This window comes from Triturus cristatus, chromosome 11 (genome assembly GCF_964204655.1).
Source record: "Triturus cristatus chromosome 11, aTriCri1.1, whole genome shotgun sequence".
Classification (NCBI taxonomy): domain Eukaryota; kingdom Metazoa; phylum Chordata; class Amphibia; order Caudata; family Salamandridae; genus Triturus; species Triturus cristatus.
Window position 1 is genome coordinate 122474275 of NC_140594.1, and position 17646 is coordinate 122491920.

The 17646-nt window shown below is 48.1% G+C and overlaps 1 protein-coding gene across 2 annotated transcripts in view; it reads right to left on the reverse strand.

Moving 5' to 3' along the window:
* Nucleotides 1–17646, reverse strand: part of SFI1 (SFI1 centrin binding protein) — a 531261-nt gene that overhangs the window by 66735 nt on the left and 446880 nt on the right. The gene's annotated exons all lie outside the window — the stretch shown is intronic.

A 17646-nucleotide genomic window follows, 5' to 3' on the forward strand; every position in this document is an offset into this window, starting at 1 on the left:
TAGCAGGCCCACAGCCACATCTAAGTCGAAAACCAGTAAAGCAAAAGCAAAAAGTGGGGGTGAACATAGAAAGCAGACCCTACTCTCCTACACAACCCCCCCCAAACTTAGGGACATTAAACTAACCTTGACCAGTTGAGTCTTCATGTTCTAAGTGGAAATATCTGGAGAGTCCATCTGCATTGGCATGGTCAGTCCCAGGTCTATGTTCCACTGTGAAGTCCATCCCCTGTAGGGAAATGGACCACCTAAGAAGTTTGGGATTTTCACCCTTCATCTGATTTAGCCACAAGAGGGGCTTATGGTCTGTCTGAATCTTGAAGTGAGTGCCAAACAAGTATGGCCTCAGCTTCTTCAGGGCCCAAACCACAGCAAAGGCCTCCCTCTCAATAGCTGACCAACGTTTCTCTCTAGGGGTCAGCCTTCTACTTATAAAAGCAATGGGCTGGTCTTGACCATCTACATTCAGTTGTGAAAGAACAGCTCCCACACCTAACTCAGAAGCATCTGTCTGGACAATGAACTCTTTGGAGTAGTCTGGACTTTTCAGAATAGGTGCACTGCACATGGCCTGCTTCAGGTCATCAAATGCTTTTTGACAGCTTACTGTCCACTGAGCTTTCTTTGGCATCTTCTTGGAGGTCAAGTCATTAAGTGGTGTCACTATGGACCCATAGTTCTTAACAAACTTTCTGTAGTACCCAGTCAGGCCCAAGAAAGCTCTGACCTGAGTCTGGGTAGTTGGAGGAGCCCAGTCCTTTATGGTCTGGATCTTGCTCTCCAGTGGTTGAACCTGACCCCCACCAACTAGGTGGCCCAGGTATACAACCTTGCTCTGCCCTATCTGGCACTTAGTGGCCTTGATAGTGAGGCCTGCCTTTTGCAGGGCCTCTTAAACATTCCTCAGGTGGACCAGGTGATCCTCCCAGGTGGAGCTAAAGACAGCAATATCATCAAGATAAGCTGCACAATAATCATCCAACCCAGTAAGGACTTGATTCACCAGCCTTTGGAAAGTGGCAGGTGCATTCTTCAAACCAAAGGGCATTACCACAAATTGATAATGTCCTCCTGGGGTCGAGAAAGCAGTTTTGGCCTTTGCATTCTCAGCTAGTCTGATTTGCCAGTAGCCTGCTGTTAGGTCAAATGTGCTCAAAAACTTAGCAGCTGCCAGTCTGTCAATGAGCTCATCTGCCCTAGGTATTGGGTGGGCATCTGTCCTAGTGACAGCATTGAGACCTCTGTAATCCACGCAAAACCTCATCTCTCTCTTACCATCTTGGGTGTGAGGTTTTGGCACAAGGACTACAGGACTAGCCCAAGGGCTCTCTGAAGGTTCAATGACTCCCAGCTCCAACATCTTTTGTACCTCAACTTTTATGCAGTCCCTGACATGGTCAGGTTGCCTGTAGATTTTACTCTTCACAGGCAGACTGTCACCAGTGTCCACCTCATGGGTGCACCAGTTTGTCTGACTTGGGGTCAGAGAGAACATATGTCTGTAGGCCTGCAGAACTTGTCTGCAGTCCTGTTGCTGATGGACAGTGAGGCTGTCAGAAAAGACCACACCATCAACTGAGCCATCATCAGGGTTCTGAGTCAACAGGTCTGGGAGAGGGTCACTCTCTTCCTCCTGCCCCTCATCTGTAGCCATGAGTAGCCCCATGTCTGCCCTGTCAACATATGCCTTCAATCTGTTGACATGAAGCACCCTGTGGGGGCTTCTGGGAGTCCCAAGGTCCACCAAGTAGGTGACTTCTCCCTTTTTCTCAACAATAGTGTGGGGTCCAGACCATTTGTCTTGGAGTGCTGCTGGGGCCACTGGCTCCAACACCCACACTTTCTGTCCTGGCTGGTAAACAGTCAGTACAGCCTTTTGGTCATGCCAAGCTTTTTGGAGTTCTTGGCTTGCCTCAAGGTTTTTAGAAGCCTTCTTCATATACTCTGCCATCCTGGAGCGGAGACCAAGTACATAATCCACTATGTCTAGTTTGGGTTGTCTGAGAGGTCTCTCCCATCCTTCCTTCACCAAACACAGGGGTCCTCTTACAGGATGCCCAAACAAAAGCTCAAAAGGGCTGTAGCCAACCCCCTTTTGTGGGACCTCTCTGTAAGCAAACAGAAGGCAGGGTAAAAGGATGTCCCATCTTCGCCTAAGCTTGTCTGGTAATCCTTTTATCATTCCCTTTAGGGTCTTGTTGAATCTCTCAACAAGCCCATTGCACTGTGGGTGATAGGGTGTGGTGAACTTATAGTTAACACCACACTCCTTCCACATTGCAGTCAAGTATCCTGACATAAAGTTGGCACCTCTGTCAGAAATGACCTCCTTTGGAAAGCCCACTCTGGAGAATACTCCAAGCAGGGCCCTTGCCACAACAGGAGCTGTTGTGGTCCTCAGGGGAATTGCTTCTGGGTACCTGGTGGCATGGTCCACTATCACCAGTATGAATCTGTGCCCAGATGCTGTTTGTGGGTCCATTGGTCCTACAATATCTATGCCCACTCTTTCAAAGGGGACCCCCACCACAGGTAGTGGTATGAGGGGGGCCTTTGTGGTGCCACCTGATTTGCCACTGGCTTGGCAGGTGACACAGGAGCGACAAAACTCCTTAGTATCTTCTGACATATGGGGCCAGTGAAAGTGAGGGACAAGCCTGTCCCAAGTCTTGTTCTGGCCTAAATGTCCTGCAAGGGGAATATCATGGGCCAAGGTTAGAAGGAAGCCTCTGAACTTCAGTGGTATGACCAACCTCCTGGATGCACCAGGCTTGGGGTCTCTAGCCTCTGAGTACAGTAGCCCTTCATCCCAATACACTCTATGGGTACCTTGAGCATTCCCTGCAGCCTCAGCAGCAGCCAGCTGTCTGAGGGGTTCAAGAGAGGGGCAGTCTAATTGAGCCTGCCTCAGATCTGCCCTTGAAGGTCCCCCTGTCCCAAGAAACTCAACCTGATCAGGTTCAAGTTCTTCTAGGACAGTTCCTTCAGGGCTCTCAGAATCATCCTCCTGGGAGGGCTGATCCACCACCTGAGGCAGGGGGGAAGGCACAGCCTTAACCCTACTGCTCTATCTCTTGGGTTGTGACTGGTCCATAGTTTCAGGATCCAGCACTTGTTCAGTGTTGCACTTTTTGGCCTGTGACCTGGTCACAGCAAGGACATGTGCATCTATCCCCAGCATTTCTGCATGGGTCCTATACTCCACTTCAGACCAAACTGAAGTTTCAAGATCATTGCCCAGTAAACACTCTACAGGAAGGTCTGAACTAACAACAACTTTCTTGAGGCCAGTTACCCCTCCCCAGGAGAAGTTAACAATAGCCACACTATGGGAGGTAGTGGCATTGCTAGCGTTGGTCACTAGGTAATTCTCACCTAGTATGATCTGTCCAGGGTCCACAAAAGCAGGTGTCACCATTGTGACACTAGCTCCAGTGTCCCTGTAGGCCTGAGCCATTCTTTGGTTGATAAAAGGTGTCTGTCTGTACTTGCCCAGGTTACTGGGGCCTACAGTAGAGGACAAAGCTAAGTCCCCATCACAGATCAGAACAGCCTGAGTAGGTACTCTGACTAGGCCAGAGTCCTCCTCAGTTCCCAGGGTTAACCCTACTACACCCTTTTGCTGGGAACCACCACTTACAGCTGAACTAGGGGGTACAGTTGCCTTAGGGGCAATGGTGGCTGGGGGCTTATCCTTTTTGGTGCACTCACTAAACCAATGTGAGTTGGACTTACAATAGTTGCACCATGGTTTCTTTTGGCCATCTTTCTTCTTATCCTTTTTGGAACCACCCTCCCCCTGAGCCTTTTGGGGGCCTGGTGAAGACTTCTGGTCTTTTTGTTTCTGCTCATTACCCTTCTGGTCTGCCTTTTTCTGATCACCGCCCTGGTTCTGGTTTTTCTGCTTAACTCTAGTCCTGACCCATCTATCTGCCTTCTTTCCCAATTCTTGGGGAGAAGTCAGATCAGAATCAATCAGGTGTTGATGCAATAGCTGGTTTTGACAGTTGTTAAGTATTTGCTCTCTCATGATCAAATTATACAATCCTGTATAGTCTTTAACCTTACTTCCCATTAGCCAGCCTTCCAGAGCCTTAGTGGCACAATCTACAAAGTCAGTCCAGTCCTGAGTCTGTGTCTTCTGGGTATCCCTGAACAACAACCTGTATTGTTCAGTGGTTAGGCCAAACCCATCAATCAGAGCACTCTTCAGGACAGTGTAATTATCTGCATCCTCATCACTAACTGTGAGGAGCTTGTCTCTTCCTTTCTCAGAGAAGGAGAGCCACAAGATAGCTGCCCACTGACTTTGGGGTACCTGCTGTACTTTGCAAGCTCTCTCCAAAGCAGTTATCCATTTGTGGATGTCATCCCCACACTTGTAGGGAGGGACAATCTTGCTCAGGTTTCTATTATCATAGTGCCTGTCTCAATCTCGAGGAATGTTGCTGCCACCAGTGGGTTCTAACCCACTTAACTTTTGCTCTCTAGCCAGAGCAAGCTTCTCTTTGGCAAGGGCAAGTTCTTCCCTCTGAATCCTCAGATTAGCCTCCCTCATTCTGGCTGCATGCTCCTTTCTCTCAGGTGAAGTCATTCCCCTGTGAGAGGAAGCATTAGAGATGCTAGAGACATGGGAGTGGATGGATTCCCTTGAAGGGGATCTGTCCCTCCTGCTTCTCTGTGAATGCCTACTTGTGGGTCTGTATGGGGGACCCCATGCAAACTCCCATGTAAACTTAAGTTAGCCTGGCTAAGTCTCCTTACTTGGCTCTGGCTGTCTACCTCCCCATCTGAAGCCCCATCTGACTCCTCTGTGGTGGGTAGACCCTCCTCTGTGCCTAGGGCACCTGCCTGAGATGCCCTCTGAGCATCATACTCCTCTAGGAGTTGTCTTAACTGAAGGAGGGTAGGGTTTGCACCCTGTTTTATTCCTCTGGCGGTACACAAGTGTCTCATCTCCTGGAATGTTAAGGTATCATATCTAGAGGGGATCTTTTGCAGACCTGATCCTCCTGAGAGAGCATCTACTTGATCTACTCTCAGAGACATGATCTAGTGAGGGTGTGGTGTGTGCACCTACCTACACTAGTTGTATCTACTAAACCTCTCTAGTAGTTGTAGTCAGGGTGTGTTACTCCCTTCAACCTACAACTACAAAGTCCAGTAGGACTTAAGTATAATAATCTATGTTATATGTACCTAGACAATATCTGTGATATATTTCAATTTAGTATCTCAAGATTACAATGGTATTACAACAGCAAGCTCCGATCCCAACCGCTGCTCACCAATGTGAGAAGTTGGCCTGATGTATGATGTCACTAGTTATAGTGTACACCTTATATCAGTCCAAATACCCTTATGGTGATTGGTTGTAAAGTCAACCTTATAGACCAGCTATCCTAGTGGTAGCATGGACAAGAGCAGTCTTAGGCTAAACTCTGAATGGCATGTGAAGCCAGCTGTGATACCATATATAATCCCTTGAATACCAAATGAAAGGACACCACAACAGATATATATATAAAATAAAGTGTATTTATTCTAAGCAAACCCTCAGCACTCTTTATGAGATTAGAGGTAAGTACAACACAGTCTTATTAATGCATACAGTAAGTCACACAGGTAAGTAATACAGTTAGGCCCTAGGGGCCACGCAAACCATATACTAAGTAAGTGGTATAAGAACCACTGTCACGGAAATAGAATAGGCCTAGGCCTAGGGAATCGCTGGGGCTACACTACACTAGCGTTAGTTAGGAAGTGGGAGGCCCACGGGATTCGTGTGCAGAGTGGAAACACTCACGCGTAATGCGTAAAAGTCAATAGCAATAGTACAGTTTAGAAAACGGTAGATTTAGGACACTTCCGGAGTAGCTAGGAAGTTGAGACTTGAAAACTAGACACTAGGATAGTCACTATCCTGATGAGCACCGGAGTACCCAAGTTACCTAGCCCACAGGCTGCGGGTGCATAGGGGTGAAGATGCGTCGTTTTCGTCGTCGACTCCTATGGATGCCTGAAGAAAGATGCTGACAGGCAGTCAGTGAAGAGTGTCCGGTGGATCCCAAGGCTGGGATCAAGAAGAGAAGAAACCTGCAAGCAGAAGGGACAGAGTCAAGGTCACTAGCCAGTGACCACGTGGAACCAGGAAGGAACCAGGCGATGTCGTGAAGATTGCAGGTGAAGGTGAAGCTTGTCGCTGCAGCCAGGAGGACCAGGAAGCGTCGAGGACGACCAGGACCAGGAGGCGAGCTGTCCCACGAAGGCTCTTGCTGTCGGCGGCGTCGAAGTTGGACTAGGACTCACCAAGCCTTGGCAAGCGGAACCCACGAAGAACGAAGGACTTGCTTCTGGTGCAGACCAGGAAGGTCTGGGGTGCTTCTTCTTTGCAGAGAAGCGGGAGCCAGTCTGGAGGAGCCAAACCAGCGCAGAAGATTTCAGGGTGCGTCGTCACAGAGGCCACTAGCCAGCGGGCAAGCAACCGGACAGACGCGGCAAGCAGGAAAATGCTGAAGGGCCCCACGCAGGACTCGTGGAGTGTGGGGGGCTGATCTTCGGTGCAGATGGTGCTTGGGGTTGGGGCTTCTCAATCCCCGGTGCACAACTTCGAGGGTACCTCAGAAGCTGCGCTGTAAGTTACTAGCCACTTTTTCCAGGTAGCCGGTCCCACGTCGCTCGTCGCCTCCACGGATCTCAGCTCTGCTGCAGATGTGGATGAGGGTCGGAGAAGTCTGGAAGTCAAGGCTCTGGTCGGGCTCTGCAGTCGGTTCCTCGTAGAGCGGTCGCAAAGCAAAGGGTAGTCTCTTGATGGTGCCTGTTTGCACAGGGTAGCCACTCCTTGGCTACAAGGGAGATTCTTCAGTCTTCTTCTTTCGTCGAATGTCGAAGGTCCAGAGTTTCTGTTCAGTTTTGCAGGTTCAGGATAATCTAATCTCTTGAGGCCCAACTCCCACTCTTATACTAATCTGGGGGGCTGGGATACCTGCTAGGTCACGCCCTATGGGTGGGACCTGGGAGGGGGTGGTTACACCCACTTCCCTTTGTCCAGTTTCGCGCCAGAGCTGGGGCTGGAGTGCCCCAGCGCCGGTTTGAACTGGACTATGCAAGGAACACCTTGTGTGCCCCAGGCATGTCTCATTCCTTTCAGCCCACCCTGCCCCAATACACTAAAGGCTGTCTGGGGAGGTGCTAGCACCTCCCCAAGCAGGAAACCTATTGTCCAGGCCTCCCTGGCTGGGATCACTCCCAGCTGCAGGAGGTCAGACTTGTGTCGTGGCAGCAGCATCCATTTTGTGATGCTGAGGATTTGGTCAGAGGCTAACAGTTGAAGTATGATTTTAACATGTCTTTCCCTCTAGAAGGGGGGAATAATATTCTCATGTCCAGAAATGGCATGGGGGTATTATTCCCTAGTGTTAGACACCTTACACGACATGTTTTGATAAAGCCAAACCATAGTTACCATAACCGTCTAAGATTATAAGGCACTTTAAGAGTATATGGTAGGCTATATCATAGAACAGCTATAAGGACATGGTTCCGAAAGCTGCAGACAGGCTCAGCTCATGCTAGAGCACCATCTCACATGTTACCAAGCACTCTGCCTCCAGGATTGTCAAGGCCTGCCATAGGAGTGACTGATAGGTACACATGTGTCTATATGTAAGTTAGGTATAGGAATACTACACCTAAGCAAGGGGTGATTACACGACCTTGCCCCAGCTGAGTGATCAGCCAGTTGTGTCAAAATGGAAGGCCAGGCCAGGGGTGGCATAATACATGCTGCAGCCCCTGGTAGGCCTAGGGTACACCTATGCCCTGGGTACCTAGGGTACACTGTACAGGGGCCAATAAGGTGATCCTATCCAAATGGGTTATGCACCTAAAGTACATAGTATTAATTTAGAGAGAGAACAGCAGGGCTGTGGGTCTGATTAGCAGGCCCACAGCCACATCTAAGTCGAAAACCAGTAAAGCAAAAGCAAAAAGTGGGGGTGAACATAGAAAGCAGACCCTACTCTCCTACATCGACGACGGTAATGCTTTCGACGGCGATTCAGGTCTTGACGTCTAAGTTCTTCCCTGATCCTTTGACAACGATCTTTGCCTCGACATCGCTGTAGATTTCGACGCCGAACGCCTGCGTTCTTCCTGCGACGTCGACTTTAGCTTTGATGTTGATTTCGACGTCGATCGATGATGTCTATCTTTTGACGTCGATCGATGTTTTCTTGACGTCGAAGTTGCCGACGACGAACGAATGCGCTTTGCCGCCGGATCGAGTGTCGACATAGATTTTCTCTTTGAAGCATGACTCTCCCTGTACTCCTCACCTCTCAATGATGATCCCGCCGCTGGAGTCTTCGACGCCGAGCCCGACGCCGATGGAGAACACACAGGGATCAGCTGCTTCGACGTCGACCGTTCAGAAAGGCCATAAAGCCTAATTCTCTCTCTTTCAAAGTCCTCTTTGAAAGATCCTTGCAGTGACGACAGGACGCAGGAGAGTGTGAATCCGGTAGACAGACGATACACACATCGTATGTGTCTGAAGAAGCCTTCTTTTTGCCACAGGATGGACAGGGCATGAACAAAGAAGGCATTTTTCTGACAGAAAAAAGTTCTAAAATCTTGTCAGAAAACACAGGAAATCTGCTTCCCCAAGGGATATATTAAGAGGAAGCAAAAAAAATCACTAGAAAAGTAACAATTCTTGACTAGAAAGTCAAAAATGAAGAGAGCTGAATTCCAGGGTCCTGACTGAAGGAGCCGGAAAGAACAACTGACCCAACTGTCACCCCTGAGGCATGATGGGATATTGGAATCAGGGCTGCCTTAAAGGCACGGTGCCAGTTTTTACCTGTACAAGGCTTTTCAGTCTCTATGGTATTTTATTGCAATGCAGCCTGCAGGCTAACAATGTTTTATGGATCTGTGTTTTGCACAGTGTTTTCTTTTCTTTCTCATGAGTTTTTACCTCATTAAAAAAAAAAAAAAAGAAAGATTTAGGTGTATTATTATACCTATGGTGTGTTATTGGATATTTATATCTACATTGTCTAGCCTACTATGGGGGCTGCATTTGCTTGGAAAAAATAATATATGTTTATACATATACAGAGCTGTATATATATATGTTTTTCATATATAATTTTATTATTTCCGGGGTCCCCGCACGTGGGCGGGAATATTCAGTGCTTATGACTACTGATGAGGATCCCCTGGAAGAGAACCGATGTTACCCTGCGTACCGATGTGATCTCTGACCTCATTCAGTCACATCTCTGTCTCATTTTAAGGACCTGCTGGACCGTACTATAGGCCTGAGCCAGCGGGCAGCGCTGCCCTACAGACACGTGGTGTTGGCTTTTGGGGCACTGTAGTGAGCTGATTACTAAGTGTACATGCACACAGGCTTGCACCACTGCATTACACGCGCACATTATGCTTCTACCATGCGCTCTGCTCCTTTGTATGTGAACGTTGGCATAACATATTATTTAACCTTGTGTATTCTCGTGCACTCCAACTCCTCTTTAAACCATGATTACCACTAACAGTTCGAAGATCGTACTTCAAGAAGGAAGGATGCACTCAACTGGTGTTCTCTATTAACGTTGAAAGAAACCTTCATTTACCTCAAGACGTTTCCAACATTATATTTTTTCTCCCTTTTCAGACACTGGGTTAGTGGAGCCAAAATGGGCGAAGTGGGTGCTCACCCCGTGATGATGCCCTGGGCATTCTGACACCTTCAACCGTGGTATCAAGACCCGTCCCCGACCGGAGACCTGCTGGGCCATCCTGATAGCGGCACCCCAGAGTTGGAGCTCGCACCGGCACGTCCTTGGACACACTGGTTGTGGCAGGTGAGCAGTCAAGCCTCGGCACGCAGGAGCTGCAATTGAGCGGAGAAAGGGGCTGGGGTGCAGCAGCCTGGGTGCACAGATGCAGGCAAGCGATGTTGCCATGTATAATAATGTAATCTCTGGCCTCATTCATATCTCCGTTTCATTTCAAGGACTTGCTGGACCGCACTCTTTCTCGCGGACCCCAGCATCCCAGACACGCTGGTGACGGGAGGTGAACAGTGAGGGCTGGGTGCAGTAGGCCGGCACTCTGTCTCCTCCTCCCTCTGTTCTTTTCACTCACTCACTCTCTGTCCCATTCTCACTTTCCTCCGTTCATTCTCACTACCTTTCTTTTTCTCTTAGACATGGCACACATACTTATGTTTCTTTTTTGTCTTGCAGGTTTTGTACGCTGCTTCCGGAGGAGTCCCACCCACTTCTTTCATGTTTTACTGTTGTTCGAATAAAGTTACATTTCCATTTATTTGTGTTGTGTTAATAAAAGTTCTTTTTTTTTTTACCAATAAGTAACTGAGTGTATGGGTCTTCTTTTTCTGACAACACTTGTCTGTAGTTTATTGTGAAAATCGGCGGTTGATAGTAGGATATAAGGGAAATTTTGTTTCATTTTCCGGTGCACCTACCAAATATAAAGCAACAGACTATTACATAAATGAAGCCTGGGTAATTGTACAACGACAATAGTTCTATGAGTGTATCACTTTATAACACCATGAGTACTGCCCGTGTGATTTCAGAACCAATAAGGCACTGCCTAGGGCCACCGAGGCTTCAAGGACTGGTGAGGCCCAACCTGCATATTTAAATAAAGCCCCGGAGGTTGCCGATCCCTGGTCTTGAGTTGGCCTCGAAGCCCCCCCGAAAAATTCGGAAACAATACCCGGAGTGGTGTCGATCCCCTAGTCTGAGAAACGTCTCTGTGCCCCCCTGCGCCTAATTTACATGTGAGATTAAGATCCCCAGTGCTGCAGAGACACCGCAATACAATAACAGGATTGGCCCTGGAACATTACCCACCAGTGGGCTCATTTAAATGAACGGCTGAGACCCGCTTCATTTTTTTTCCTCCATTTTTACCATCCGGCTCCGCTTTATTGAAACAATACAAGGTTTTCCTCCTCTCGCTTTAATGAGGCAACTAAGAATTTACTATCACAGCGTGCAAGCACTGCTACCGCCCTGTAATAGCAAACATAAATGTCCCGCGCTTGCACACCCCAGGACACTGTATGACCTGCGCCTGGGAGGTGGCGCTCCATGGGACCATGATGCCTTGTTTAATGCTTAACAACAGAATTAGTATAAACGCATACTAACACTACATGCACACATGTGGCACAGCAACCAGAGTGTAGTGAAGAGGCAGAGGAAGCCGAAAATCAAAAAATATAAATCCTACCAGAGGTAGGATCACATAGTTGGATAAGCCGACGACCCTGGGATGAGTAGAAACAGATTCACCAAGAAAACGGGTCTTCAGTACAACGCAAGCAAGCGCAAAATCTTGGTGAGTGCTGCCTTCTTTTCACCTTCTCCCGCTCGTCGCCAAATTTATGTGGTGAACAGGAAGACAGCAGTGGATCCAATAAGTAGATTTAATGCAGGAAAAGAAGACAGCTTAAACAGCCACCAACAGGACCAGACACCAAGGCATCCGTCTTCTCCAGCACCGTGTACAAACTCCCCAAGATTCCCCTCATGACAGCCCTACATTCTAACATTACATACTTACATTATAGCATCATTACATACCAACATTGTACTATGACTTACATTGAAATAGTACACAGAGCACATCACTTTACAGCAATGAGCTCACGGTTTAATCCCCGAGTCTTCAGACCAGTAGGGGTGAGTAGTTCGCTTCCCACTCCCTGTATAGTATAAACGCATACTAACACTACTCACAGTTATACTACAGCGGCCAGTATGCTACAGCGCATCACTTTACAACAATCAGCTCGGTTTGATCTCGAGTCTTCACACCGGTAGGCATAGTACTTCGCTTATCACTTCCGGTATAGTATAAACGCACGGTAGAGCTCAGTAGTTCGCTTCCCACTCCCTGTATGGTATAAACGCCTACTAACACTACTTCCACAGGTATTCTACAAACACCAGAGCACATCACTTAACAGCAATGACCTCCCGGTTTAGGCTCTAGGTTTCAAACCAGACTGTAGCAGCATCTCATCTCAGCATCATGTCACTCTGAGCAACACCGCACTTTTAGACCGGTAGGTGTGACTACTTCGCTTCGCACTCCCCCACAGAGGTTACAGTGTTCCTATCCTCCTGTTTCCTACTCTTTTTGCCCTTTTTTCCCCTTACTCGCTTCAATGGAATCACAAAATGGCGGCCAACACTTCCTAGTTGCAACCGCATGCAGCGCTCACAACCAATAAGCAGCAAGGTCGTGACGCCTCAGCCAATCAGATGGCAGAATTCACAAATATCGATATCTGTAAATTTAGATATTTTGTCCAAAACTATTGAATGGATTTACACCAAATAAACAAAAGCGTGCTTTCTACATCAAGACCCTTCTCCCGTTTTGGGACCCCCCATGACGAATCACCCCCAACCTTTCCACATAGGAGCTGATATGAACAAAGAATTAGTTTGGAAAATTTCATGAAGATTCATCAAACGACGCTAATGTTATAAGCAAAACACAAAATGCTCTTCCTATGGAAACTTGGTCCTAACTATAACTACCTACTGGCGACCACCAGTAGGGCTGCTGCTGCTCCTCCTCCTCCTCCTCCTCCTCCTAACAGATCTCAGGACCGCCTGACCCACTGCAGCATCATTCTTCCATGCCGAATCCAAGCAGTAGTGCCTGGTAAACGTATGCACGTTCGACCATGTTACCGCTCTACAGATATCTGGGAGTGATACTCTGGCAAAAAGGGCTGTAGAGGCTGCCATCTTTCCTGTGGAGTGCGCTGTTGCAGACAGAGGTCTTCCGGCTTTGTTATGGCAGAAGGCAATCGCAGAAGAATTCCAATGTGCAATACTGCTCCTTGAAAGAGCTTGGCCTTTCCTTGGAGATGTAAACGATATAAAGAGCTGTTCTGACTTCCTGAAAGTCTTTGTTCTGTCAATGTAGAATTTTAGTCAACGCTTCACATCCAACGAATGTAAAGCCCTTTCAGCAGGAGTGGAAGCATTTCCGAAGTATGTTGCCAGTATTACCGGCTCATTTAGATCAAAAGAAGTTGGGACTTTAGGTATAAAGTGTGGATTTTTTTCAATATTACTTTATCCTGTTTAAACTGGAAAAAAAGATTCAGCGACAGTGAAGGCCTGAATCTCACTCACCCTTCTAGCTGACGTGAGAGCCAACAAGAGTGCATTTTTCCACGAGAAGCATTTTAATTCTGCTTTGTGGATCAGCTCAAAGGGTGGCTTCATGAGTTGAGCGAGAACAGTGTTTAACTGCCAAGGAACCGCAGGGCGCTTCAGGCATGGAAAAGCCCTGAAAAGGCCGGTCATGAACCCCTGTACTATTCTCGTAGACCATAGTGAGAGTTCCCTTGGCTTCCTGCGAAACCGGGAAATTGCTGCCAGGTGTACTTTGATTAATGAATGCGCCAGTTTTGATTTTGCTAAAAGGAGGAGATATGGCAATAATTGCTCCGGTGCCGAGAGGAGAGGATGAATACCTTTTTCAATGCATCAGTGACAGAATCTCTTCCATTTCACTGTGTACGATATATTAGTGGAAAAAGCTCTGGAATGTTGTAGGATGGAATTGTAATCTGGTACGATGTCTAGATATCTAAACTCTTAGTCGTGAGGTTACAAGCCCAAAAATTCAGAGATTTTATCCGAGGGTAAAGAATCTAACCGGTGTCCATGGACAGCAAGTTGGGCAGAGGTTGAAAGAGAATGTACGGGGATATAGACCGCAGTAGAAGTTCTGGGTACCAAAACTGCCTCGGCAATGCCGGAGCTATGAGAATGAGATGGTATGGTTCCTTCTTCATTTTGCACACCACCCTTGGGATGAGTGAGAACGGCGGGAAAGCATAAGCGAACATCCCTGTGCACTGCATTTGTAGAGCGTTCCCCTAAGAGTTGGCCTGAGAAAACCTGCTGGGGAACTTTTCACACTTCTTGTTGTTTAGGGTTGCAAAGAGATCCAGTTTCGGAGTGCCCCACAGTTTGAAAACTCGCTTCAGCTGCTTCCAATCCAATTACCATTCGTGACATTGAGAGCGGTGTAGGAGAGTAGGGTCTGCTTTCTATGTTCACCCCCACTTTTTGCTTTGCTTTACTGGTTTTCGACTTAGATGTGGCTGTGGGCCTGCTAATCAGACCCACAGCCCTGCTGTTCTCTCTCTAAATTAATACTATGTACCTTAGGTGCATAACCCATTTGGATAGGATCACCTTATTGGCCCCTGTACAGTGTACCCTAGGTACCCAGGGCATAGGTGTACCCTAGGCCTACCAGGGGCTGCAGCATGTATTATGCCACCCCTGGCCTGGCCTTCCATTTTGACACAACTGGCTGATCACTCAGCTGGGGCAAGGTCGTGTAATCACCCCTTGCTTAGGTGTAGTATTCCTATACCTAACTTACATATAGACACATGTGTACCTATCAGTCACTCCTATGGCAGGCCTTGACAATCCTGGAGGCAGAGTGCTTGGTAACATGTGAGATGGTGCTCTAGCATGAGCTGAGCCTGTCTGCAGCTTTCGGAACCATGTCCTTATAGCTGTTCTATGATATAGCCTACCATATACTCTTAAAGTGCCTTATAATCTTAGACGGTTATGGTAACTATGGTTTGGCTTTATCGAAACATGTCGTGTAAGGTGTCTAACACTAGGGAATAATACCCCCATGCCATTTCTGGACATGAGAATATTATTCCCCCCTTCTAGAGGGAAAGACATGTTAAAATCATACTTCAACTGTTAGCCTCTGACCAAAGCCTCAGCATCACAAAATGGATGCTGCTGCCACGACACAAGTCTGACCTCCTGCAGCTGGGAGTGATCCCAGCCAGGGAGGCCTGGACAATAGGTTTCCTGCTTGGGGAGGTGCTAGCACCTCCCCAGACAGCCTTTAGTGTATTGGGGCAGGGTGGGCTGAAAGGAATGAGACATGCCTGGGGCACACAAGGTGTTCCTTGCATAGTCCAGTTCAAACCGGCGCTGGGGCACTCCAGCCCCAGCTCTGGCGCGAAACTGGACAAAGGGAAGTGGGTGTAACCACCCCCTCCCAGGTCCCACCCATAAGGCGTGACCTAGCAGGTATCCCAGCCCCCCAGATTAGTATAAGAGTGGGAGTTGGGCCTCAAGACTTTAGATTATCCTGAACCTGCAAAACTGAACAGAAACTCTGGACCTTCGACATTCGACGAAAGAAGAAGACTGAAGAATCTCCCTTGTGGCCAAGGAGTGGCTACCCTGTGCAAACAGGCACCATCAAGAGACTACCCTTTGCTTTGCGACCGTTCTACGAGGAACCGACTGCAGAGCCCGACCAGAGCCTTGATTTCCAGACTTCTCCGACCCTCATCCACATCTGCAGCAGAGCTGAGATCCGTGGAGGCGACGAGCGACGTGGGACCGACTACCTGGGAAAACTGGCTAGTAACTTACAGCGCAGCTTCTGAGGTACCCTCGAAGTTGTGCACCGGGGATTGAGAAGCCCCAACCCCAAGCACCATCTGCACCGAAGATCAGCCCCCCACACTCCACGAGTCCTGCGTGGGGCCCTTCAGCATTTTCCTGCTTGCCGCGTCTGTCCGGTTGCTTGCCCGCTGGCTAGTGGCCTCTGTGACGACGCACCCTGAAATCTTCTGCGCTGGTTTGGCTCCTCCAGACTGGCTCCCGCTTCTCTGCAAAGAAGAAGCACCCCAGACCTTCCTGGTCTGCACCAGAAGCAAGTCCTTCGTTCTTCGTGGGTTCCGCTTGCCAAGGCTTGGTGAGTCCTAGTCCAACTTCGACGCCGCCGACAGCAAGAGCCTTCGTGGGACAGCTCGCCTCCTGGTCCTGGTCGTCCTCGACGCTTCCTGGTCCTCCTGGCTGCAGCGACAAGCTTCACCTTCACCTGCAACTCTTCACGACATCGCCTGGTTCCTTCCTGGTTCCACGTGGTCACTGGCTAGTGACCTTGACTCTGTCCCTTCTGCTTGCAGGTTTCTTCTCTTCTTGATCCCAGCCTTGGGATCCACCGGACACTCTCCCCTGACTGCCTATCAGCATCTTTCTTCAGGCATCCATAGGAGTCGACGACGAAAATGACGCATCTTCACCCCTATGCACCCGCAGCCTGTGGGCTAGGTAACTTGGGTACTCCGGTGCTCATCAGGATAGTGACTATCCTAGTGTCTAGTTTTCAAGTCTCAACTTCCTAGCTACTCCGGAAGTGTCCTAAATCTATCTATTTCTAAACTGTAACATTGCTATTGACTTTTACGCATTACGCGTGAGTGTTTCCACTCTGCACACGAATCCCGTGGGCCTCCCACTTCCTAACTAACGCTAGTGTAGTGTAGCCCCAGCGATTCCCTAGGCCTAGGCCTATTCTATTTCCGTGACAGTGGTTCTTATACCACTTACTTAGTATATGGTTTGCGTGGCCCCTAGGGCCTAACTGTATTACTTACCTGTGTGACTTACTGTATGCATTAATAAGACTGTGTTGTACTTACCTCTAATCTCATAAAGAGTGCTGAGGGTTTGCTAGAATAAATACACTTTATTTTATATATATATCTGTTGTGGTGTCCTTTCATTTGGTATTCAAGGGATTATATATGGTATCACAGCTGGCTTCACATGCCATTCAGAGTTTAGCCTAAGACTGCTCTTGTCCATGCTACCACTAGGATAGCTGGTCTATAAGGTTGACTTTACAACCAATCACCATAAGGGTATTTGGACTGATATAAGGTGTACACTAGAACTAGTGACATCATACATCAGGCCAACTTCTCACATTGGTGAGCAGCGGTTGGGATCTGAGCTTGCTGTTGTAATACCATTGTAATCTTGAGATACTAAATTGAAAGATCACACAGATATTGTCTAGGTACATATAACATAGATTATAATACTTAAGTCCTACTGGACTTAGTAGTTGTAGGTTGAAGGGAGTAACACACCCTGACTACAACTACTAGAAAGGTTTAGTAGATACAACTAGTGTAGGTAGGTGCACACACCACACCCTCACTAGATCATGTCTCTGAGAGTAGATCAAGTAGATGCTCTCTCAGGAGGATCAGGTCTGCAAAAGATCCGCTCTAGATATGATACCTTAACATTCCAGGAGATGAGACAGTTGTGTACCTCCAGAGGAATAAAACAGGGTGCAAACCCTACCCTCCTTCAGTTAAGACAACTCCTAGAGGAGTATGATGCTCAGAGGGCATCTCAGGAAGGTGCCCTAGGCACAGAGGAGGGTCTACCCACCACAGAGGAGTCAGATGGGGCTTCAGATGGGGAGGTAGACAGCCAGAGCCAAGTAAGGAGACTTAGCCAGGCTAACTTAAGTTTACATGGGAGTTTGCATGGGGTCCCCCATACAGACCCACAAGTAGGCATTCACAGAGAAGCAGGAGGGACAGATCCCCTTCAAGGGAATCCATCCACTCCCATGTTTCTAGCATCTCTAATGCTTCCTCTCACAGGGGAATGACTTCACCTGAGAGAAAGGAGCATAAAGCTAGAATGAGGGAAGCTAATCTGAGGATTCAGAGGGAAGAAATTGCCCTTGCCAAAGAGAAGCTTGCTCTGGCTAGAG